Genomic DNA, 24,789 nt, shown 5'->3' with positions numbered 1-24,789 from the left:
ACAAAATAACTAAAATAATGTATTAATATAAAACCTCCTTTCACAGGGCCCTTGTGAGGAGGTGAATGCAATAGATCAATATTAATTTTTAAGATATATAACACACCACTGTATACAATGTTAAGAGATATAGTCCATTAATCCGGCATTTGTTAGTTCAGAATGTCGATCTCTCACAGTCTGCAAAACTGAGTAATAGGGTGTGTGGACACCAATATAAAGTATATATACCAGCCAGATTGAATAGCCAGGTAGATCGTTCCAGAGGATTGGTGCCGGCAAGCACACGTCCAAATCGGGGTCTGTGTATGCTGAGTACGGGCGCTGGTGTGTACTCCTGTGGCTGGTCTGCCTGCCACAGACCCGGTAGATGCTGCTATCGATGGTAGGAAAGAACACAGCTTACAGATTTCCGATGGCCGGACCTCATGGAATTGCTTGCCGTCTGACGTCAGTCAGGGAGGTGGGCTGGATGGATGGAGGCTGCGGCTGTTGAGGAAAGGGTCGTTATGATAAAAGTACCCTGAAACGCGTCTAGAAGCTTGTATTTAACGCACCATTAACGCACCACTGTCATTTGAGACATCTACCAGTAAGCACCATCGCTACTGCAAGTCCGCCACCACTTGCCTACAACAGCCGCAGCCTCCATCCATCCGGCCCACCTACCTGACTGACGTCAGACAGCAAGAATTTCCATGAGGTCCGGCAATCGGAAATCTGTAAGCTGTGTTCTTTCCTACCATCGATAGCGGCTTCTACCGGGTCTGTGGCAGGCAGACCAGCCACAGGAGCGTATGCCAGCGCCCGTACTCCGCATACACAGACCCCGATTTGGACAGGTGCTTGCTGGCACCAATCCTCTGAAACGATCTACCTGGCTATTCCATCTGGCTGGTAAAACTACTTAATATTGGTGTCCAATTTATGGACTTTGGTCACACACCCTATTACTCCGTTTTGCGGACTGTGAGAGATCTACATTCTGAACCTAACAAATTCCGGATTAACGGACTATATCTCTTAACATTGTATACAGTGGTGTGTTATATATCTTAAAAATTAATATTGATCTATTGCATTCACCTCCTCACAAGGGCCCTGTGAAAGGAGGTTTTATATGAATACATTATTTTATTTATTTTGTATATGTATTTTAATAAATGTACCTATTGCTTTCATCATACATTTGAAGCACGGTTCCTTTAATTATCCATCATGTATCAGTATATCTGATATTTTCCTTTGAGGTTATGGTTACAATCCCTTTTCCTCTTTTACAGATTTGTAAATTACATTTATTTAAAATTCTTAATCCTTCCAGTACTTATCAGCTACTATATGCTCCACAGGAAGTTCTTTTCTTTTTGAATTTCTTTTCTATCTGATCACAGTGCTCTTTGCTGACACCTCTGTCCATTTTAGTAATTGTCCAGAGCAGGATAGGGGGATTTGCTCCTGCTCTTGACAGTTCCTGACATGGACAGAGGTGTCAGTGGAGAGCACTTGTGGTCAGAAAGAAAAGAACTTCCTCTGTAGTATACAGCAGCTGATAAGTACTGAAAGGATTAAGATTTTTAAACAGAAGTAATTTACAAATTGGAACAGAAGTAATTTACAATTGGAATTCCTGGATGTTCTAGTCCAAGTGAGAGATGATGGCCTACATACAATAGGCTATAGGAAGCCAACGGCAGGGAACTCTTTGTTACACTATTCCAGCTACCACCCACCACATGTAAAAAAAGCAGTTCCATACGGACAGTATCTGAGGCTTCGCTGTATCAATAGCACTTTGGCATCTTTCGATGTCCAAGCAGAGGATTTAACCAAGCGGCTTTTGAACCGGGGTTACCCTAAAGAAGCCTTAGCTACTGCCTGCAAAAAAGCAAGAACAAAAAATAGGGAAGAATTAATCCATAAATCATACAAAAGAACTGTCTCTGAACCTATCATCCCAAATAATGCAATATTCTGTTTTTCATTTACACATAGTCCGCTATCCTATACCATTAAGCGTGCAATTGAGAAAAATTGGTATCTCGTTCAAAGTGATCCAGCACTTATAGAATACAGTAATCAGAAACCAATCATAGCTTATAAACGGGTACCTAATTTAGGTGACCTCTTGACACACAGTAAATACTGTGAGAAGAAAAGTGAAAATTGGTTAAAAAGATCTATCCCCAACGGGAATTATCGATGCGGGAGTTGTAAATGGTGCCCCCAGATAGAAACAAAACAAAGGATTAATCTAGGTGGCATAGATATACATATAAATGATTATATGTGCTGCCGTACGAGTTTTGTTGTATATGCCCTAACCTACAGATGTGGTCGTTTTTATTTGGGTAGTACCACTCGACCTATGCACACTCGTTTCCGGGAGCATCTATACTCATTACGGTCCTTAAAAGGTTCCCCCCGTGTGATCCAACACATATGTGAAGTACACGGTGGAAACCCGTCATCTCTTAGTTTTTTTTGGCATAGAGAAAATACCCGTCACTGAAGGTAAAGATAGGAAAAAGAGATTGTTGAGGACCGAAGCCCTATGGATCTTACGCACCTCTGCTCAGGGGCCCCTGGGCATGAATGATAAGATTGATCTTAGTATTCTTCTATAATTATAGCTACTTGAGTCGCATTGTGTATTTGGTGTTTTGTTATGTTTTTATCATGGTTTTAATGTCACATGATATTATTGTCATAACCTGACCTGTGACGTTGCGGTCAGGTGAGTACTTTACCTACCCGAACGTCACAGGAAGGTGTGGTCTGAAGAAGCCCGCATGCTCGGGTGAAACGGCTGTTACCTGTCCCTGTTTGGCGTCCTGCACCCCCTGTCCTCCACGCTCTAAAGTTATGTCCGAATAAAGCATCTTTTTTACCGGCAACGAAGTGGTGAGTGCATCGTTTCCTCTCTTTCTATAATTTACAAATCTGTTTAGCTTTCTGGCACCATTTGATTTAAAAAAAAAATTTCACTGGAGTAACCCTTTAATGTCATCAAGCAACGCATTGTTTATAGCTGTGCAGAATAGCTGGTCTAAACCATCCTATTCAGATAAAAATAAATTGAAAAAAAAATTGAAAAATAACAGAAACTACAGGCACATTTTCTAATAGAGCCTATGTACAGTATCTGTTAAGCAAATACATCTCAAGGATCTCTATTTTCTTGACACAAATAGTTACATAGTTTATAAAGGTAAAAAAAAAAAAAAAGAGTCCAGCAGTTGCTATGTTGTAGCTCCTTTTTTACAGGAGGAACCATTTTGCAATACATATTTATTCCCGTTTTTTTGGGAGGCAGAAACAAAATACTGCAAGCCCATCATGTTGTTTTGTTTGGCGATAAATAATAAAATAACTTTATTGTTCAGGTCTTATGAATATGTATATTTATAAATGTATGTTTTATGATATAAAAAGGTAACATCTTTTTTATATCCTTTATTGGTTGTATGTTTACCTCTTTGGTTTTATTTTTTACTTTTCACTAGTCCCCTTTTCACTGACAACGATCACCAGATCGCTGGTATAATACAATGCACTAGTATACTAGTGCAGTGTATTCTCTCAGCATAACATTGACAGGGTGACCATGCTGGACAGCACGGCTGGGTACACAGACATCCATGGCAAGCCACAGGATTGCTGGTAAAGGGCACTATTCACATGCAGCTGCCCTTATTTGACGGTGGCATGTGAAGGGTTAAACTACCAAAGCAGAGGATTCTCCGCTCCTGATAGTTACAGCAGGGGCCCAGCTATCATACTGACAGATGAGCCCCTGCGATCCCAACACAGGAAAGCCAACATGGCAGGCTAGAATACGGATAGCCCTGAATGACCCCATAAAAAGGTATATCGGCAGTCATTAAGAGGTTAAACAAGGTGGCACAGCACACAGGGTTTTTTTTTGTAGTCTGTTACTATGACACAGACACCTATGTCTGCACGGGACCTGTATGCACAAAATGATAGGGCATCTAGGCTATATGGAAATTGCGTTATTACAATTTCCAACTTTGTTTACAAAAACAACTAAAACATAAAGGGCACAAAGCACATTTTATATTTCACAAATCTCTTTTGCATTTATAAAATACCAAATGTAAAGAGAAATGTCTAGACTCCAGTTTGATGTACTCTGTAAAGGATCTTACGTCATCCTGCGCCATCCATTACCGTATCTCAGCTCTACATAGATGTTTTATTAAGGGATGAGGAAAATGTAGGGCGATTTGGGGGAGAAGTGAACATCCACATAATGAGCGAAGCGCACCCGTCACACTGGAAGTCTTCTAATAAAGCCTGTGGGACGTTGGCACTGATCAGGGAGAGGATAATTATAGGCAGAGACGAAGGACCTGAACCGGAAGATGCCTCATTACTGCACATCCATCCCAACAGAACCCGAGGAGAACGGGACAGGGAGACAGAGCTGATTAAAGAGATGACACATGTGCTCCAGATCTGTAACAGCGTCTGAGCGCCCAGGATGGGGGGGGGGGGGGACTGTACAAGTGCAGTATCCCCTAAGATGCTAAAGACTGTGAGTTGTCACAACAGCTGGAGAGCCACAGATCGGAGACAACTGCCCTAAAATAATCCTGTCATTATAGTTTTTTTTTGTTTTGTTTTAATTCTTCAATGTTTTTAAGATCTCTGCTTGCGGTCAGTGAATGAGAACATTCTTATGTAGATCCAGAGGCTCAAATTCTATCCTGACCCAATAGCTCTCACAGTTGTGGGTTTGTTACCTGTATCCACTCTAGGCAAGTATTTCCCACTCAGTCTACTTGGATAAAATAAATAGGTATTCCACCAATGCTATAATTATACACTGTACTGAAAATAGAAAGTGAAACAAAAAGAATATAAGATAGGTGCAAAATAAAAACCATAATAATTCAGGATTGCTATTGAGATACTCTGGAAGAAGCCAGAAGAGGGGAAAAAAAGGGCCAGGGTGAGAATCAGAAATGCTGCACTCACCTTCCTACGTTCCTCCGTTGCGCCGGTATCGGCGTCCAGTTCCTCTGCCGCTGCTCGGCTCCCTGCTTCTTAGGCTCAGAACGTCACAATGCAGGCAACATATCACCGTCCGCAGCGATGTCCCGCCCCGGCCGGTGATAGGCTGAGTCATGTAAGGAGCCCGGGCTTTTTTTTTTTTTTTTAAATCAACTGGCTCCAGAAAGTGAAACAGATTCGTAAATTACTTGTATTTAAAAATCTTAGTCCTTCCAGTACTTATCAGTTGCTGTATGCTCCAGAGGAAGTTCTTTTCTTTTTGAATTTCTTTTCTGTCTGACCACAGTGCTCTCTGCTGCCACCACTGTCCATGTCAGGAACTGTCCAGAGCAAGGAGCAAATCCCTATGGCAAACCTATCCTGCTCTGGAATGTTCCTGACTTAGACAGAGGTGTCAGCAGAGAACACTGTGGTCAGGCAGAAAAGAAATATGGTAACCCCCCAGACATGCGATGGCCCCAACATATGATCAAATCGACATACGATGGCTTCTCAGAGGCCATCGCATGTCGATGTCAGCATCAACATACGATGCTTTTATATGTTGGGGCCATCTCATTAACTGCTTAAGCTGCTGTCGGATAGCAGTTTAAGCATCCCGGACAGGTTCACTTACATATCCCCGCTGCTCCAGGTCCACTTCGCGATCCTCCGGCTTCTTCCGCATCTTCTCCGGGGTCCGGGCCTCGCTTTCCGGCGTCGTTATTACGCCGCTGCGCACGCCGTCCCGGCGTAATAACGTCACCAGAAAGCGAGGCCCGGACACCGGAGAAGATGCGGAAGAAGCCGTAGGATCCCGAAGAAGACGCCGGAGCAGCGGGACAGCATCGGGAGCCCCTGGAACAGCATCGGGAGCAGTGTGACGCGGTCCGAAGCGGCGGGGACAGGTGAGTATAACTTCCTATACTTTACATTGCACAAATCCCTCAACATACGATGGATTCGACAAACGACGGGTCGTTTGGAACGAATTACCATCGTATGTTGAGGGACCATTGTATACAACTTCCTGTGGTGCATACAGCAGCTAATAAGTACTGGAAGAATTAAGATTTTTAAATAGAGGTAATTTACAAATCTGTTTAACTTTCTGGAGTCAGTTGATTTATAAAGAAAAAAAAAATGTTTAGCACCGGAGTATCCCTTATATACACACCTGATAGAGGTGGGTGGGGTGCAAGGCCTTGCACCCCACCCACCTCTATCAGGTGTGTATATAAGGTGTCTTGGATGTTCCAGACCCTGCCATGCTTACTGAACTGTTCACACAGAGGCATATTCACAGTGTAGGGTCCGTCCCAATGAGGCCACCTTATTGTGGTGGGACGGTCCAAGCTATTTGACCACCAGCGGAGACAAATTTGCGAGCTAAGTGCCTCACTATCTCATAGTTTCACATTTGCATCTATTACACCTTAGCTGTATAGCTCTCCATGTTTTATCTGCATATTCATGTTTCACCTATATCCTTGTGCTGGCAGTGTGCAGCTGCATTCTTCTGTTGCTGTATATATATGTATATATATATATATATATATATATATATATATATCTATATATATATAAATTATGCAGTAGGGATGGAAAAAATTGTAGGTAACAAAATTTATATTTTTTATTACAAAATAAAAATGTAGCTGACAATATAAAAAATATATAAAGGGCCCTTAAAGAAGCAGTCAGGAGTGACACCCGGGGCGATCTCTCTATTAGTACAGGTACTACAGCTCCCAGCATGGAACAGTCCCATGCTGGGAGTAGTAGTACCTAAATAAGGTATAAAATAAAGAGAATAAAGTTTAAAACAAGTAAAAATCACAAACACTTTATAAAACACACAATTAAAATACATTTTTAATAAAAAGTTTCACAAAACTAATTTTAACAATATATTATTTTTACAATTACACGGCCCCTTTATCCATTTTTAATATTGCCAGCTACATTTGTATATCCTCGCCCACTCACCCCCATAAATTGGTCCCTGATTGAAAATTATTAAACATTTTCTAATGAAAAATGTAATTAAAAAAAGCTAACTCCATCCCTTTTTTGGGTCGCTAAATATATATATAAAGAAGAATAAAAACGCCAATGTTAAAACCCACATGGCTTTTTTTGTGTTTTTTCACTTCCATAGACTTCTATGGGAGAAAAAAGCCAAGATTTTCCCCAAAAAATGCCAAAGTCTCAACATGTAGTTGTTTTTGAAAACCAGCCTCTGAGCCCAAAATAGCTAAGGAAACGCCCAAAGGATTAAATAATAATAAAAAAAAAAAAACACACTGAAAAACGCCAAGTGGATATTGCATTTTGTTTCCTATTGACTTGCAGCTAACATCTGGCCGAATGGGCGTTTTTTTCTGCATTTTTGGATGAAAAACCTTGGAATTCCAGCCTTACAGCTATCTAATAGGGTCACTTTGGAATGTGAATTGCCACTGACAGAGATATTAGATGCAAACTGGATATGCAACTTGCAGAAGACCATTACTGCAGTAAGGAATCATTGTACAAGTGAATAAAAACACTAATAAAAACAAATATGCGCAATTCAATACATTTTCCTCTGGCAACTTGAAATGTTACTTTTGTCAAAAACAACTTTTGACATGTCTATAAGCGAGGGAAGCAGGCGGCGTTGCGCTCCACTTCCCGGCCAGTCAAGAGATCTGCACATTTTTCTACATAGAAGTTTATGCAAAGAAATATCTGGATCTTTTGGGTGGCCGGAGAGTAGAGTGCAATGCCGCCCGCTTTCCCGGCTTATAAATCACATGGGGGGGGCGGTTGACAGTAATTCGGATCAGAACGGAGATCGCTCTGTGCATGGAGAGAGCTGGGGCACCAGGCAGGAGATCACAGGGGTAATATGTAATTTACCGGAGTTGCCCTTTAAAGCTTCTTTCTGACACAACTTTTGTTTGGTCAGTTTTTGGCCTAACAAAAACCCTACAAAAAAAAAAACGACTCTCTTCTTTCTCCTCCATGATGAAGTTTTTATTGTGTTTTTTTCTCAAAATGTTTTAATGTGTTTGTAACCTTGCAGTTTTCTCATTACAAGTCGCACAATTCTTATGTCATGTGACTCAAGGATTAAAGAATCGTGAGGAAAAATGGCAGAAAAAATGCCCACATACATGTACACATGCATTTTTTTCTATTTAAATTCCCCCCCCCCCCCCCCAACATATAAAGGTCTATGGGAGGAAAATTCCCCAATTTCTTTAAATAAAATTTGTACCCATAATATGCTGCTATAGGGTAAAAAACACCTTTCATATTTCTCTACTGTCTTATAGCCAAAAAAAAAAAAACTACACCATGCAGCAAATATGGCATTGTTTTTTTTTTTTTGGGGGGGGGGGGGGGGGGGTTGGACTAAATCGGATGGTCTGACATTTAAATCAGAGGAACATATTCTATTAGGATCCAACAGGCACTAGATGCACTATGATAACTGTGTAGTTCTAGCCATGTGCAGATAATGGACAAAATACTACAACTACACATTACACCTCATCCCATTCTAAATTAATTGGCATCAATATGGAGCTAAAGCTTCATAAATCTCCAGGTAGGAGACATTTTTTGTGCTGATTGTATTGCCAGTTTAGGCTTGTAGCACTGAGGTTATTGAGTCAGCAAGCATTGGAGATTTGTATGCACTATGGGGGAGATTTATCAAAACCTGTGCAGAGGAAGAGTGGTGCAGTTGCCCATAGCAACCAATCAGATTTATTCTTTCATTTTTAAAGAGGCCTGTGGAAAATGAAAGAAGCAATCTGACTGGTTGCTATGGGCAACTGCACCATTCATTGTCTACACAGATTTTGATAAATCTCCCTCAATGCGCCTCAGGACTCAACTATCAAAAACTGTGCAGAGAAAAAGTTGACCACTTGCCCATAGCAACCAATCAGGTTGCTTCTTTTATTCTTCTGAAGCCTTGTTAAAAAGGAAAGAAGCGAGCAGATTCGTTGCTATGGACAACTGATCAACTTTTCCGCTGCACAGTTCTTGATAAATCTTCCCTTGTGACTATGTGATCTCCACCATGGGGTGAGTTGCTGTAGACCATTGTTCCCCAACCAGGGTGCCTCCAGCTGTTTCAAAACTACAACTCCCAGCATGCCCGGACAGCCGAAGGCTGTCCGGGCATACTGGGAGTTGTAGTTTTGCAACAGCTGGAGACTCCCTGGTTGGGGAACACTGCTGTAGACCTTACTCTAGCCCCACAGGGCTTTTCATTTTAATGCAAAATTGCAAAAGTGCTGGGTGACATTTTTAAGATATGTCAGGTATCTACTTAAAAAATAAAGAAATTATATAAGGATATGGGGGGGGGGGGGGAACTGACTTTTTTTTGCACTGGCAGTGAAAGGGTTAAACCGAGTGATTGACAACTATCCTGGTCAGAGCTTCTTATCATCACTCATCATTTTTTTTGGTCACATGTGCCCCATTGATGTCAGGTCTCTCTCCCTGTGCTACCAGCTCAGCTCTGATGCCTAATTCCAGCGTCACTACTGCCGTTATGCTCCATCCTGTTCTGGGTCCATTTGGCTTTTTTTTTTTTTTGCGCCAAAAGAACCTAGAACGAGTTGGAGCACAACTGACACCATTGGGTCCTGACAGATGCCATTGATTTGAAAAGGATCCGTCGGGAAATCAGTATTCCAACATTTTGAGTTAAACGGAGGTAAAAAAAAAAAAAAAGGACATTCAGTATTTTTTTTCTACACTCAACTCCCAACATTCTGACAACTGGTAGATAGAGCGGCATTTACTGGAGCACAACGGCCATGTGAATGAGCCCTAAGTGACAGGCTATTATCAAACAATGTTTTCCCGGAATTGCTGGGAGTTTTAGTTTTCCAGCTGGAAAACATGACCTAACATAAGACCACTCCCCCCCCAACAGGTCACCTAAGGTTACTGTAAGGAAAGAAAGTAAATAAATAAACATTTTTTTTGCAAAACACTAGTGCAATAAAAGCTGCCACCACTAGATGGAGCTAATCAGTGGCAGCTACAACAGTAGACAGTCTCAGCGATCATACCACGCCCTCAGAGTACCTTGATGGGTCAGCTGAAACGTCAGTTGTCAAAAGACACCGCCCACTTCCTCAAATCCGAATGCTGATTGGCTGTACGGATGATACCTCCCACACTACCGCGTCATAAAATAAATAAATAAAGGAAGCGCGTTTCGGAGAGAAATATGGCGGTTATTGGCGAGATGCCAGGCTGGGAGACGGCGGGTACGGATAACGCTAAGCGAGAGGTCGTCATCTCTATGACGTCAGGGGTCGCTGGAGGGGGAGTGCCGGCGCAGCGGGCCAGAGGTGGTTGTCGGGTAACTAGGTTGTTAGCGTCGTCAGGTAACGCCCGGTGTAAATGAAGCGTCAGCAGCGTCCTGTCGGGCGTTCGGTCGTTCATTAGCAGCAGTATGTGGTCAGGCTGGCAGCTCTGGGGAGGCCTCAGCAGGGACGCGGCTTCGTCTTACCTCACCTCGACGGAGGTTCTCGTCACAGCCGCATCCCCTCAGCTCCTGGCGGCCCCCACAGCTTCCCGCACCCGGGAATCGCCAGTGAACCCCGATTCTTTCGGTTGTTTTTAGATTTTTCCCTTCGGTGAGAGGTCAGAGGTCGTGACCCCGCACTCCGCCGCCTCTTTCCCCCCCTCTCCTGTTTCCTGTTCCCTCTCGCTCGGATTGCAGGCGAGGTTGACGTCACCCAAAGAAAAGCGAAGATTGGCTAATCGGACAGTGGGCGTGGTTAGCTTGCACTCCTCCCACAGCTAGGGTCTGTCAATTCATTTTTTATTTTTTTTTGTATAAACTTTATAAAATCCTGACAGCTGATTGAAAAGTGTAGCTGTCTGAATTCAATAAACTTTATAGTCAAAGAACAAAAACTGGTTATGGTAAATGTCTGGCTTGGACAACCTGTGTCAGCAGTGCAAGTCTTCTGGTTGTCTGAAAAAGTATTGAAGTGGGCAGGGTAGAGAAATCCACAGTAAATGAATGAAAATCTGCCTGAAATATACAGTGAAGGGAAAAGAATATTTGATCCCCCTGCTTATGCTTTAAAACTGACAAAGAAATAGCCAGTCTATGATTTTAGTGGTAGGTTTATTTAAACAGAGAGAGAGACAGAGTAACATAAAATCTAGAAAAACTCATTCCAAATAATTGATTTGCATTTTACTCAGTAAAACAAGTATTTGATTTTATACAGGTAACAAGCTCATGGCTTTGTTTTTCTGTCTGGGTTGCGACAACAATAGCAATAACCTTTCACTTGCCTCCCGGCGCTCCCTGGTGCCGTTGATATACCGGTAGCTCTCCCGTCCTCCTTCTGCATTATCGGGTCTTTTACATCACACTGCCAGTCAGTATATCATGGCCAAGGCATGACATCTCTGTACCTGGCAATAAGCTCAGTGCAGTGTGACCTGCCTGGCCTGCGAATACAGAAAGAGGACAGGAGAATAATGGCTGCATTGGGGGGGGAGTGGTGGGGAGTAAGTTAAAGTTTATCTCTTTTGTTGTTGTGGCACGGGCAAAATGGAATAAAAAATGAATAAATGCTTCTGGTCTTGGCTTTTTACCTATATAAAAGATACCTGATCACAGAAGCAAAATCTGATACCAAACTCTCCACCATGGCAAAGGCCAAAGAATGTCATGGACAAGACTGTAGACCTACACAACGCTGGAATGGGCTACAAGACCATCGCCAAGCAGCTTGGGGAAAAGTTCATAACAGATGGTGTGATTATTCACAAACAGAAGAAATGTAAAATAACTGTTAATCTCCTTCGGTCAGAGGCTCCATGCACGCTTTTGTCCTCTATTAAGTGTAACCTGTGCGTATGTAGGTGGTGTATGATTTTGTTCCTGTTAAAGTATTAAACCTTTAGATCGCCGCTGTCAACGTTGACAGCGGCGTCTAAAGGTGCCTGTATCCCGTCCCTGGTGATCCAGTGGGGTGGATCGCCCCCCGCAGCGCAATCGCGGGGAGACGATCCACTGCTGAGGTAGCCTGTGCCAGTGCCTGAGGGCCCATGTGTAGTGGCGGGCCCCTGTGCAGCTGAACATGCTGCACATGTGATTTGTCCGCCCCTGCAATTACCCCAAACATACGTCAAAAAGCACCCAGAAATGGATGGCAACAAAGCACTAGAGAGTTCTGAAGTGGCCAACAATGAGTCCAGATCTAAATCCCATTGGACACCTGTGGAGAGATCTTAAAATTGCTGTTGGGAAAAGGTGTCCTTCCAATAAGAGACCTGGAGCAGTTTGTAAAGAAAGAGTGGTCCAACATTCCGGCTGAGGGGTGTAAGAAGCTTATTGATGATTATAGGAAATGACTGATTTCAGGTATTTTTTCCAAAGGGTGTGCACCCAAATATTAAGTTAAGGGTGCCAATAATTTTGTCCAGCACATTTTTGGAGTTTGGTGACATTATGTCCAATTTGCTTTTTTCCCCTCCCTTTCTTGGTTTAGTTCCAATACACACAAAGGGAATAAACATGTGTATAGCAAAACATGTGTTACTGCAATCCTTTTCTGTGAGAAATACTTAATTGTATCGAAAAATTTCCGGGGTGCCAAAATTTATGGCCATGACTAACCGTACGGTGCTGTGTGCAGTTACTCAATGCAGCACTGTTATGAAGTACTGTTATTACTTAATGCTATTTTAAAAATGCATCAAAAAAATCTACTCAACTGCAGTGTGAAAAAACAGCCTAAATCTAAATGTGTGGCAAAGAAAGACTGTCACAAAGCTTAGTATTTCCAGCTGCTGGTCATAAATGCAAATGTGGGAACTCAGCCTAAACCGGAGCAACTATTGTTATAACTAGAGGATTATATGGATAACTGGTGAGTGAAAATGATGTCTGTTTTCATGTGCTAGGGGTAGTTGTGGTTCTTTTTGCAACATAATGTATTGGCCAGAATAAAAATCACACAAGTCCTGGTACTGACTGCCCTCTATGGGCAAGATGGCAGCTGAATGCCCATTATTTTTGACCACAGGCTATCCTATATATGTTGCACATATAAGATATACATGTTGTATGTATGTATGTATGTATGGCAGTCATGAAAGATATCTGTGTACATGTGCTAGGTGTGACTGTGGTTATCTTCTTGTAAAATGGTAAATTGGCCAGAAAAAAAATCTAATACACAAGTCCTGGCACAAGTGACTACCCTCTATGGATGAGATGCCAGCTGAAGGTGAAGTTTGATATTGTACCATCATTTTTTTTAACCACAGTCTATCCTACCTATATTGCACATGTGATAGTTGTATGTATGGCAGTCATGAAAGATCAATTGTGAGATTTATCAAAACCTGTGAAAAGAAAAAGTTGCCCATAACAACCAATCAGATTGCTTCCTTCATTTTTCAGAGGGCTGTAATATACAATGCATTTAGAAAGTTTATCAGTACCTGTTTACCTACCTACTTACTAATGTAAGGGGGGTTGAAATCTACCATGCTAATATGGAAGAAGGGAGCTAATATAGGGCATTGAGAGGGCTTATAGGGCATAGAAAGGGCATGACTGCCATATGGGGGCACAGAGGGAGCCTAACTACTATAAAGGGAGCATAGAGGAGGCATAAAGGAGATCTCCAGCGAAAATTTACTTATTCCCTATCCACATGATAGGGAATAAGTAGCTGATCGCAAGGGGTGCCACAGCTGGAAGGAATTGTAATCACTTATATGGTCTGCAAAGCCTGTGTAGTGTTGGTATCTACCTGTGTATGGTCATTGTATGGGGAAATATTGTTTTTTGCATAGTGTATTTTAGTAGTGCTGTGCCATTTCCCTTTTTGAAGCTGTGGACTGTCTTTGACGCCATCATGGAAACATATGGCCAAGTAGTGCTGTATTTTTTTCTGTATATAAATGATTTCTTCTATATAAATATATACATACATAATTAACCTTTCTTTCCTTTTTTCCTTTTCTTTTCTTTTTCCTTATTCACTATTTTCTAGACCTTTTGTACTCTATTCTATTTTTTTTACATTTTCTCTTATGTACAAGGTTGTTATTTTTGCATAGGTGTGAAATTGGGCTTTTTCGATTGCTAAATGATTACGCGAATTGTACATGTTTTTTCTTTTATTTCTCCTTTTTTTCTTCTATGTTAAAATGAAAAACTCTTTAAATAAAGTTATACAAAATATATATATCCACATATCCACAAAGAGTTGACCGCAGCACACAAGTATTAAAGCAAAAAATTGTGGTTTATTCCATGAACAAAGAGTGCAACGTTTCGGTGCTCTCACAGCACCATTCTCAAGGCTTGAGAATGGTGCTGTGAGAGCACCGAAACGTCGCACTCTTTGTTCATGGAATAAACCACATTTTTTTGCTTTAATACTCTTGTGTGCTGCGGTCAACTCTTTGTGGATAACCTTACTTGGGACCGGGGCCCCTTGGACTAGCCTGCACCTACTCTTACTTTGGATGTGCTGCCATCCCTTTCGTTTTGTGTGTGTGTGTGTATATGTATATATATAAATTTAGGGGGAGTGGCACCCTCTCTAGCCGTGCACCCCTTCCCTTTTTCACAGGAGGTTTTTACATTGATAGTGGATCCAGCATGTCACCCAGTCAGAGGCTATATGCCCAGCAGAGGTGAGTGAAAGGAGTGTTAGGGTCCCATCCGACATGAGGCCACCTCTGCGTGGTGGATGGGGGACACTTTTTGATCAAAAAGTGCGCTGAGCCTCCATTTTTTTGACCAAGAGTGCTGCTGCAACCATCTTTTTTGTATACTCTATATTTGCCACAGCAGCGTGCACCCGTGTATTAGGTAGTTGTGCTGGCTCTGTTTCTTTTTGTTTTAGCTTACCTTGCCTTATCTGTATTAGTTATCAATTTATTTTTTGTTTAATCCTCACTTTTTTCTATTTTTGGCTGACATTTTGGTGGCTTCAAAACCAATTACCAGGTTTCCATTCTCAACATACAATGGTTTCAACATAAAATGATCAACCTGGAACCAATTAATATTGTAACTTGAGGGACCACTGTGTGTGTGTGTGTGTGTGTGTGTGTGTGTGTGTATATATATATATATATATATATATATATATATATATATATATATATATATATATATATATATATATAGTAGGGAACAGCTCAGACGGTGGGGTCAGCAATGACCGTATTCACACAGGCAGCAGGTTTCAAATGTCCAAGAGGGTGTTTATATAAGTGATTTTAAGCACAAAGCATAGTGCAAACAAAACCTAAGCCTGTCCAGCTTTAACTAAACATCAGGATACCTCACTATCCTACTGTGGGCCTACTTTCTGGCCCCAAGCAAACTCACAAAATGTCCATAAAGGAAGGTTCAGACCTGGTAGGTTTTAGCTACAGCTCTGACTGTCTGTTTCTCCTCTGTCTTTCCAGCAATCAGCAGGCACCCAACCTCACCTGAGGACACCTTGAAATAGGGAAACCCATAGTGGACTGGGGATGTGGACTGGAGTACTCCCACATCCAACCTGTCCTCCAGTCCAGGAAATCCAGCCCATGAAGTTTAAAGGAAAACTGTCATATTTTCTCCCGCACCATCCACAGTACTGTTGGATAGTGCGAGAGATGCTGATTAAAACAAGCCCTACCTTACCCGGATCCGCCCGGCCGTTTGCCTGCAATTGTAGTTTTATTCTGTGTATATCTTGCTGTAACTGGCACGGGCGGGGCTTCTGCAGGTTAACTGGCACTGATGTCAGCGCCGCTTATGAATATTCATCCCCCCTCCCTCCCGCTCTCCCTCTCTTCGCCGCTCCTAAATGGAGGGGGGATGAATATTCATAAGCGGCGCTGACGTCAGTGCCAGTTAACCTGCAGAAGCCCCGCCCGTGCCAGTTACAGCAAGATATACACACAGAATAAAACTACAATTGCAGGCGAATGGCCTGGCGGACCCGGGTAAGATAGGGCCTCGTTTTAATCAGCGTCTCCCGCACTATCCACCAGTACCTGTGGATGGTGCGGGAGAAAATATCTGACAGTTTTGCTTTAAACAAAATAGGCCTAGCAGACTGCTCTGCTAAAGCAGCATATATCCTTCTGGAATTCCTTTATCGTGCATGGCTGAGGAAACCAGGCGAAAAATACACCCCATCCACCACTTTCCCATACACTTTACCACATATACCCCCCCCCTCTTCTTCTGACCAGAGGTCTGTGGATTTATAGTGACCATACAGTACACCCTGGACAATGTATCCGCATTACCTTGTAATATTCCAGGTCTATGTTCCATTTTAAAACTTAAATTTTGTAAGGAGAGAAACCATCGGGTCACTCTTGCATTTCTCTCTTTATTTTGTTTCATCCAGGCCAGAGGAGCATGGTCTGTTACCAACACAAATTCTTTACCCAGCAGATAATATTTCAGGGACTCCAATGTCCACTTGATGGCAAGACACTCTCTTTCCACTATGGCATAATTTTTCTCTGCTGGAGTCAGTTTCCTACTCAGGTACATTACTGGGTGTTCTTCCCCATTTACCACTTGTGACAGGACTGCTCCCAAACCTGTATCAGACTCATCCATCTGAACCAGAAACTGTTTGATGAAATCTGAGGAAACGAGCACTGGCTGTTCACACAGGGCAGTCTTTAGGCTCTGAGAAGCTTTTTCTGCCTCTGGGGTCCACTTCACCATTACTGACTTACCACCTTTTGTTAAGTCTGTCAATGGTGTAGCAATTGAGGCAAAGTTGGGCATGAACCGACGGTAGTACTCATTTATGCCAAGGAAGGCCTTCACCTGTTTTTTTTGTTAATGGCCTGGGCCAGTTCTGTATCGCCTCACTCTTATTGATCTGGGGTTTAACCAGCCCTCTACCAATAATATAACCAAGGTATTTTGCTTCCTCTAGACCCACTGCATATTTCTCAGGGTTTATGGTTAAGCCTGCATCACTGATGACGTCTAACACCACCTGTATCTTACAGAGGTGACTTTTTAAGTCAGACGAAAAAATTACCACATCTGTCAGGGACTGACCAGGGGGACAGGGAGAGTGAGCCCTAAAACCGCTCTCCCTGCCTACTTACCCATCCACCCTAAACGAAGAGGATCAAGTGCAGGGGCCTAATAAAAACACATACTAATAAATAGTTGGTCACAAACCAGAAACATAACAGGAACATAGAACTCTATAACAGATTAAGTTCACAGATCAGTGAGCAGCACAGGGGACACTATAGATCAGCGGACATGAACAGAGGACTCGGTGGTTGTGAACAGAGGACACCATAGATTTGTGGTCATGAACAGAGGACACTATAGATCAGTGGTCATGTACAGAACTCCAAAGATCTGAAATCAAGAATTAATAAACATATAGAGGGACATTTATCAATGTTTGCTTATGTATTCTTTTTTTTTTTTGTAATTTTTTCCTTACTTTTTTTTTTGCTTATGTGTGACTTATTTATCAACTGCTTTCAGCCTGTTGATAATTTTCTTTCACGTAAGCAATTTTTCCTTTTTTACTTTGGTAGTAGCTTTTTTTGCTCCATGTTTGAGCTGGAGTAAATTTAGTCAATTTTTAACCCTGTTGCGACGGTCGCAGTTAATAAATACCTGACTACCCATAGTCCATTTTAAAATTATTACTACATAGTTAATTTTTGGAAAACTTGCTTTTCTCGCTTTCCAGTCAAAATGTCGCACGAAAAATCGCGTAGACGCAGTTGCGACAATTATAGTAAAGAAAACCTGACTAAACCCGTTGATAAATGTCCATAATTGAGTTCAAAACACCAGACAGGAAAACGGATGAGTCAATAGACTTTAGGAACAGACAGGAATATACCATAATCCCCCAGAACATCCAGTAAACACAAAGTCCCCATGGACCATAAACAGGGATCTATCGCCAATCAGGAATAATTGCATTCCCTATGCAAACCTCCAGTAGAAACGAAGTCCCCATGGACAGGTAATAGGGATGCCTAGATACACAGGATATATTTATAGTACACTGTTCACACAAACTGGACACTCCACTCCACTATAGAAGTAGTGATTAATAATAAATCCAAATAGACTACTGGCCAGAGGCACACTCTACCGTGTGGTCAGGATGCTGGCCCAGTAAGAAAACAGAAATATAAAACACAGAACTTCACATAAACGGATACAAGAGAAAACACAGTGTGAACAGACACATAGCAGAAAGGATAAACAAATCCTAAAACCGACTAAACAAACACAGCTTAAAATCTACTAAGAGCATGCCACCTAACATGGCTAAAACCAGAAAATACAAAGTTCATGCTAAAACAGAGATAGTAGATTAAAAGCTAAAACAAAGAGTGTTTCACCAAGCCTCCATTAGCAGCATAGACAGCATGTTAGCATCCAGACATCAGGAAGTCCATCAGTAAATGAAGTCAATAGCAGCTACCAGCAGCATGTCCAGCATGTTAGCAAGTCAGGATGAAATGAAGTCAATCCCCAGCCCAGAGGTTAGACTGGGCTGACATTAAATAGACACACCCTAGGAGCGATTGGCTAATAGAGGCTGAGGCTGAAAAAGCCAGAGACATTAACTATTCCCTGACCAGAGAACATAAAAGTGTTCACAAACAGCAATCCAATAGCTGTGTGTGTACACAGACCGGGACAGACATGACACATCATCCAGGTAAGCAGCGGCATAATCATGGTGTGGTCTCAAGATTATTTCCATTAGCCTCTGAAATGTAGCAGGGGCCCCATGTAACCCAAATGGCATCACAACATACTGAAACAGCCCTTCTGGAGTGGAAAATGGAGTCTTCTCTTTAGCCTCCTCAGATAACGGTATCTGCCAATAACCCTTTGTAAGGTCAAGTGTTGTGATGTACCTTGCTCTCCCAAGCCTCTCAATAATTTAATTTTGTGAAGTCATTACAGAATCTCCATGTCTCATTGGGCTTTGGGATTAGCACAATGGGACTTGACCATTAACTAGTAGACTCCTCAATGACACCTAATTCCAGCATGTGCTTCACCTCAGAGGACACTGCCTCCCTACGCACTTCTGGAATCCTGTATGGCTTTGCATTTATTTTACTGTGAGTTTTAATATGGTGTTTGGTGTTTTATTAGGTGAGTATGGCCTGGTAGGTCAGAAAACTTGCGTTTATTTCTCTGCAGGAATTCCCTTACCTTAACCTGAGAAATCATCAAAGCCTCTTTAGCTCTCTGCAAATGCTCTTTGACTATAGGCATCTGCTATGCGGTCCTGCAAAGGAAAAAGGTCATCCCTACACATTTCAGGTGGACCCACATTTCCATTTTGCCCCTCATTGTTACCATTGTTTTCAATGGTTTTCTCACATGACCCATCACTAACAAGGAGAGGTACAGATTCTGCCGGAGTTTCTTCCCCAGCTGTAGAAATATCCCTTTTCCACAAACAGAACAATGGGAAATCACGACCTAATATAACTGCATACATAAGTTGTTTTACGACCCCGACTTCGTAAGTCACAGTTCCAGATGGAGTCACCAACTCAACCGAGGCCACAGGGTAGGCTACAATATCTCCGTGGATACATAGCACTCTTGTTCGGCACATAGTCCCAAGCCACGAGGCTGGCCCAATCCAAAGTTACCAGGCTACCCGAGTCCAAAAGGGCCTTCATGGAGAAGAAGGATTTCTTATCCGAAACGATCGTAGGGGTGGGAGCCTGTCATGAGGCTCAGATCAGCTGTGGTGTGGGTATACTGACTGTCTCATTGTCTGTTTATTATATTCCACTTGTTGCACTTTTTTCCTGTGCTTTATATATACAGCCAGCTTTATATACTTTTAATGCTTTTACAAGTCACACAGTTATACAGAGTTGTGATCAGTTCAGCATACCCACTATATATATATATATATATATATATATATATATATATATATATATATATATATATATTGTGACGATCCGTCTTGGGGATTAGCTCTGGGATCGTCCTGGACCACGCCACAGGATGCGTTTCTTCTCAATAAACCAGCAAACAATAATGCAAATCTGGCACCTTGCCAGTTTTATTAGACAGGTTGCAGGGAAAGAAATAAACAAAAAGCAGGAACAAAACAAAATCCTAGACCGTCTGGTCACTGACTAAACAGATCAGCTTGTCCTGACTAACAACCACTGAGCTTCCCTCAGTCGGTTAAACTTATGTCCCCTGCAACCTTCTACTCACAATTCATGGCAGTCTCTTTGAGCCTCTCTTAGCTCGGGCTGTGTACTCCTCAGCAGGCTCTGTCTCTTCCCTACAGCCCACATGCTGTCTCCTAGGAAGAGCCCCCATTACACTGAGTCTCCATCTCATATACACTTCCCTTCCTTCCTGCCTCATTACTTAAGAAGCAGGTGAGAGCTTCTGCAGGGTGAGCCAAGGAAATACACCCTTCCCTTGCCACACTGCCACATATCCCCCCCCCTTTGCTCAGACCACCGGGAAGGAGCACATGTATTTGAAAGGCAGAAACCATCTGCCTTTCCTTTCTCTTGGACAACTTTTGTCCCACAGTCTCTGAAGTCCTTGACTTTTTTCTTCCGGACTTTTACCAGCCACCAATTGCAAGTCTCTCGGTCACACCTCTCCAGTACCAGGTTCTTCACCCTGGTGTGGGCAGGGTTCTTGAAATTAAGGACTGAGAGGACCGATGCTTCTAACCTTTGTCTTCTTCTTGCTTGCCGGACCTTTGCCTCCGCTTTAGAGAATCTTTCGGCCTCAGTGGCTTCACCAACCACTGTCTTGTTCTCTGTACCGTCAGAGGACCTCTGACACGGGTCCATCTCAGTTTCAACTTTAGAGGACTTCCCACCTGGTTTCACCTCAGTCTTGTCTTCAGTGGATTTCTCACATGGTTTCACCTCATCCCATCCAGCTTTCTCTTCTGGGGCACCAGCTTCCTCAGGTTTGGCTTCAGAGTCTTTGGCTCCTTCAGATTCTTGTGTAGAATCAGCTTCTACTACTGCAGCTTCTTCAGGCTTACTCTTCTCTTCACCTGTAGCTTCAGTTGTGCCATTCTCTTTACTCACAGCTTTTGAGGTTGACTCTGGTTTAGCTTCTGCTTCAGAGGATTTCTCTGCCTCAGCATTACCTTCAGAATTTTTGGTCTGCTCAGGTTCAGAGGATTTCCCACCTCTCTTCTCCTTAGTCTTCACTTCAGAGGATTTCCCACCAGGTTTCAGCTCAGTCCTAGCTTCAGGGGACTTCTTACAGGACTTCACCTCAATCTTAGCTTTAGAGGACTTTTTCGCAATCAGAGAAAGCATAACTGTTTCCTGTAACTTCGGCCCCAGAAGCCTTTCTTGAGCCAATTCTGCCATATCTTGGTCTCTGCTCTCTTTTAGGACTTCCTGGTCCTCTTCCTTTTTCTCACATTTTCGCAGCTTACACTGGAGCTTAGCGGACTTCATCCTCTCACTGTCAAGTAACTCTGTCAAGTCCCTGACAGTATCTTCCGAAGACAGCAATTGTTTCCTCAATTGTTCATTGTCCGCCAGCACAGCCACCTGCTCGTAGAGTTGCGCTCCCAGCAAAACCAAGGCAGCTACGTGGGACCTTCTGCGTGTTTCGTTCTGCGCTTCCAGGCTCTCTTTTAAGATCTTCATGTCATCTTCCAGCTTTATATATCTCAGCTGCTCACTCTTGAGTTGTGCGGAGATCATCTTCTCACTGTCCAGCAACTGTTTCTTGCACTTCACCAACTCATTGATAGATTTTCCACTCTCACCAATCTGTTGAGATAGATCTGAGATCTCCTCTTGCAAGTTCTTGTTTTCATGTTGCAGAGTCTCAACTTGTTCCAGGGCCTCCTCATACTGCTCACGGAGCAAGACATTGTCATGACGAGCAGATTGAAGAGCATGTGCAAGGGCATTCTTCACCTTGACTTCCTCCTCAAGTTGTCTCTTAGCTTTAGAGACACTCTCCAGATTGCTGGCAAGAGCTTCAGCTTCCATCTTCATTTCATTCTTCTCTTTTTCTATTTTTTCCATGGCTACCAGGCTAGCCTTCTGATCACTCTGCAGAGCCTGATATGCACCATGTAGAAGACTCACTTCTTCTTCCTGGAATGACATCCGCTTGGCCAGACTCTGCACTTCACTCTCCTTGCTGGTCACAAGACCCTGGGAGCGGGACAGTTCATCCTGCAGAGCCACAAACTCACTTCTGTCATGCTCCATGACTTTTTCCAGCTGAAGCCTCGCTTCTTGCTCTTTTTTAAAGTCAGCAAGTGATTTGTCCCTCTCCTCTGTCAAGCGATGTACCTCTTTTTCTTTCTCCAACAACTTCACAGAAACCATCTGCAGGATTTCTTCCAGATTCTGGATCTGCTCCAGTTTTTTCCCAAGGCCAGCTCGTCTTTTCCGAGACCTTTTACTGACAGCGGTCTGCTCACTCTCGCTGTTAGACCTTGAGACATCCTCTGGTCCTCTGTCAGAGACTCGACCCAGCTCTTCTCCCTCTCTAGATGAAGTCTCCCCCTTTTCCGGGGTTGCAGCCACTTGTGCCTCATTATCATCATCCACAACAGGTGCCACTGACACCTGGCACTCTTCCTCTCCCACCACGTTGGCAACTCTGGAGACTCTCGCTAAACACTCCCGTCGGACCGGCAATCCCTTGGCGGTAAGTTTGTTGCCCCTAGCAACAACTTCAATGGCTCTTGGCACCAGCGAGTCAGGGAGATTCCTGATCAGTTCCTCTGAACTGTCTCTCGGCTTCTTGGCAGACTTTTCTTTTGTCTTGTCACAGTCTCCTTCACTTAGGACTCTGTCTGTGACCGTAAGTGCAGCCCCCAGCTCCACTGGTACCCTTTTCTGGAGTTTTGGTTTTTCCACAGCCATCTCTGGAGCTTCTATTTCAGTCACCACTTTAACTTGACTCGCGGACTGTTCTTCAGCTCCCCTAGTGGTCTGGCACACTCCCACCTTACATATACCTAGGGTCTGTTGACACTCCCTGTCCTCAGCTGAGTTACTGTCCCCTGCTATGTGGTGAAAACCAAGTGTTGTGAGCCTATCAGGTGTTCCTGCTCTAGTCACCTGACTATCTTCCCACAACTGCTGAAAAAACGGAAAATCCTTCCCCAGTACTACTTCATACTCTAAGGTAGGCTCTATTGCAACCTTGTGACTTATGGTACCATAGGGAGTAGAAATACACACATTAACTGTTTTATTACCCCAAATACCGGCTTGTATAGACACTATAGTGGGGTCTGGCTTTCTGCAGCTGGTCTTTACCAGACTTATTATACATTTTGGATCTAACAAAACAGTCATCTTTTTACCTTCTATTTCCAGCTCACATAGGTTTTCTTTTGTCCTGCGAGAGGTGGGAATAGTACTCTTTACATCAGAACACATTAACATAAGTGTTTCAAGAAAAACATTATCAGCCTGCATGGGTTCACAATATACAGCACCATTCACACAGTCCAGTAGAAACCCCCCAGTCCTCACTCCTTCCGGAACCTTTGTGTGCGAACTCTCAGGTGCACTCTCAGCATCCCACAGCTGCCAGAAATACGGAAAGTCTCTGCCCAGTACAATTTCCACTGTAAGTTCCGCACATACCTCCATCATATGGTTTACTGTCCCAAAACATGTATCAAAGGTAATTTGAACAGTCTTACCGGGCTCCGGGCGGGACTTCACAAATGGAATTATTTCTGGCATAATCCGAGATACAGTCTGGCAACAATCCAAGTCCACCCACAGTGGGATTCCGCCCACCGACAACTCACGGGACCTCGGCTTCGTCTTGGCGACCACAGCTTGTGACACACGTCGGTTGCTCCCAGCAACGGCCTTTCGAGGTTGTCCCATTTTCTTGAAAATTCTCGGTCCGTTGCCACTAGCAACGCTCCTCCACAGACACCAAGCTGTGCTTGAACTCCTCTGCTGGGCTCCTCCGACTTGCAATCTTGCAGGGGGTTGCTCCTAGCAACAGCTCCTCTCCAACTCGCCCGTTGGTTGCCCTTGGCAACAGGTTGCCCTTAGCAACGGCGTGCCCGCATCCTCCACCAAAATGTGACGATCTGTCTTGGGGATTAGCTCTGGGATCGTCCTGGACCACGCCACAGGATGCGTTTCTTCTCAATAAACCAGCAAACAATAATGCAAATCTGGCACCTTGCCAGTTTTATTAGACAGGTTGCAGGGAAAGAAATAAACAAAAAGCAGGAACAAAACAAAATCCTAGACCGTCTGGTCACTGACTAAACAGATCAGCTTGTCCTGACTAACAACCACTGAGCTTCCCTCAGTCGGTTAAACTTATGTCCCCTGCAACCTTCTACTCACAATTCATGGCAGTCTCTTTGAGCCTCTCTTAGCTCGGGCTGTGTACTCAGCAGGCTCTGTCTCTTCCCTACAGCCCACATGCTGTCTCCTAGGAAGAGCCCCCATTACACTGAGTCTCCATCTCATATACACTTCCCTTCCTTCCTGCCTCATTATTTAAGAAGCAGGTGAGAGCTTCTGCAGGGTGAGCCAAGGAAATACACCCTTTCCTTGCCACACTGCCACAATATATATATATATATATATATATATGTGTATATATATGTGTGTGTGTGTGTGTGTGTGTTTACCGTATTTTACTACGAGTTTTTGGGAATGACTGCATTACAATGTTTTTTTTAACATAAGTAACCATCTTATGAGCCG

The 24,789-nt window shown here is 43.1% G+C and overlaps 1 protein-coding gene across 5 annotated transcripts in view; it reads right to left on the bottom strand.

The window, feature by feature from the left end:
- LOC130276076 (nuclear receptor subfamily 2 group C member 2) overlaps positions 1 to 10,926 on the bottom strand; it is a 47,265-nt gene extending 36,339 nt beyond the window's left edge. For 2 of the 5 annotated variants that reach the window (XR_008845012.1, XM_056524937.1), the window contains exon 1: positions 10,550 to 10,924. The gene's annotated coding sequence lies outside the window, so the exon portion shown is untranslated. The other 3 variants (XM_056524938.1, XM_056524940.1, XM_056524939.1) reach the window with 3 other exon arrangements.
- Between the last annotated feature and the right edge of the window lie 13,863 nt (positions 10,927 to 24,789).

This window comes from Hyla sarda, chromosome 6 (genome assembly GCF_029499605.1).
Source record: "Hyla sarda isolate aHylSar1 chromosome 6, aHylSar1.hap1, whole genome shotgun sequence".
Taxonomy (NCBI): Eukaryota; Metazoa; Chordata; class Amphibia; order Anura; family Hylidae; genus Hyla; species Hyla sarda.
This window is presented reverse-complemented; position numbering and strand designations above follow the sequence as displayed.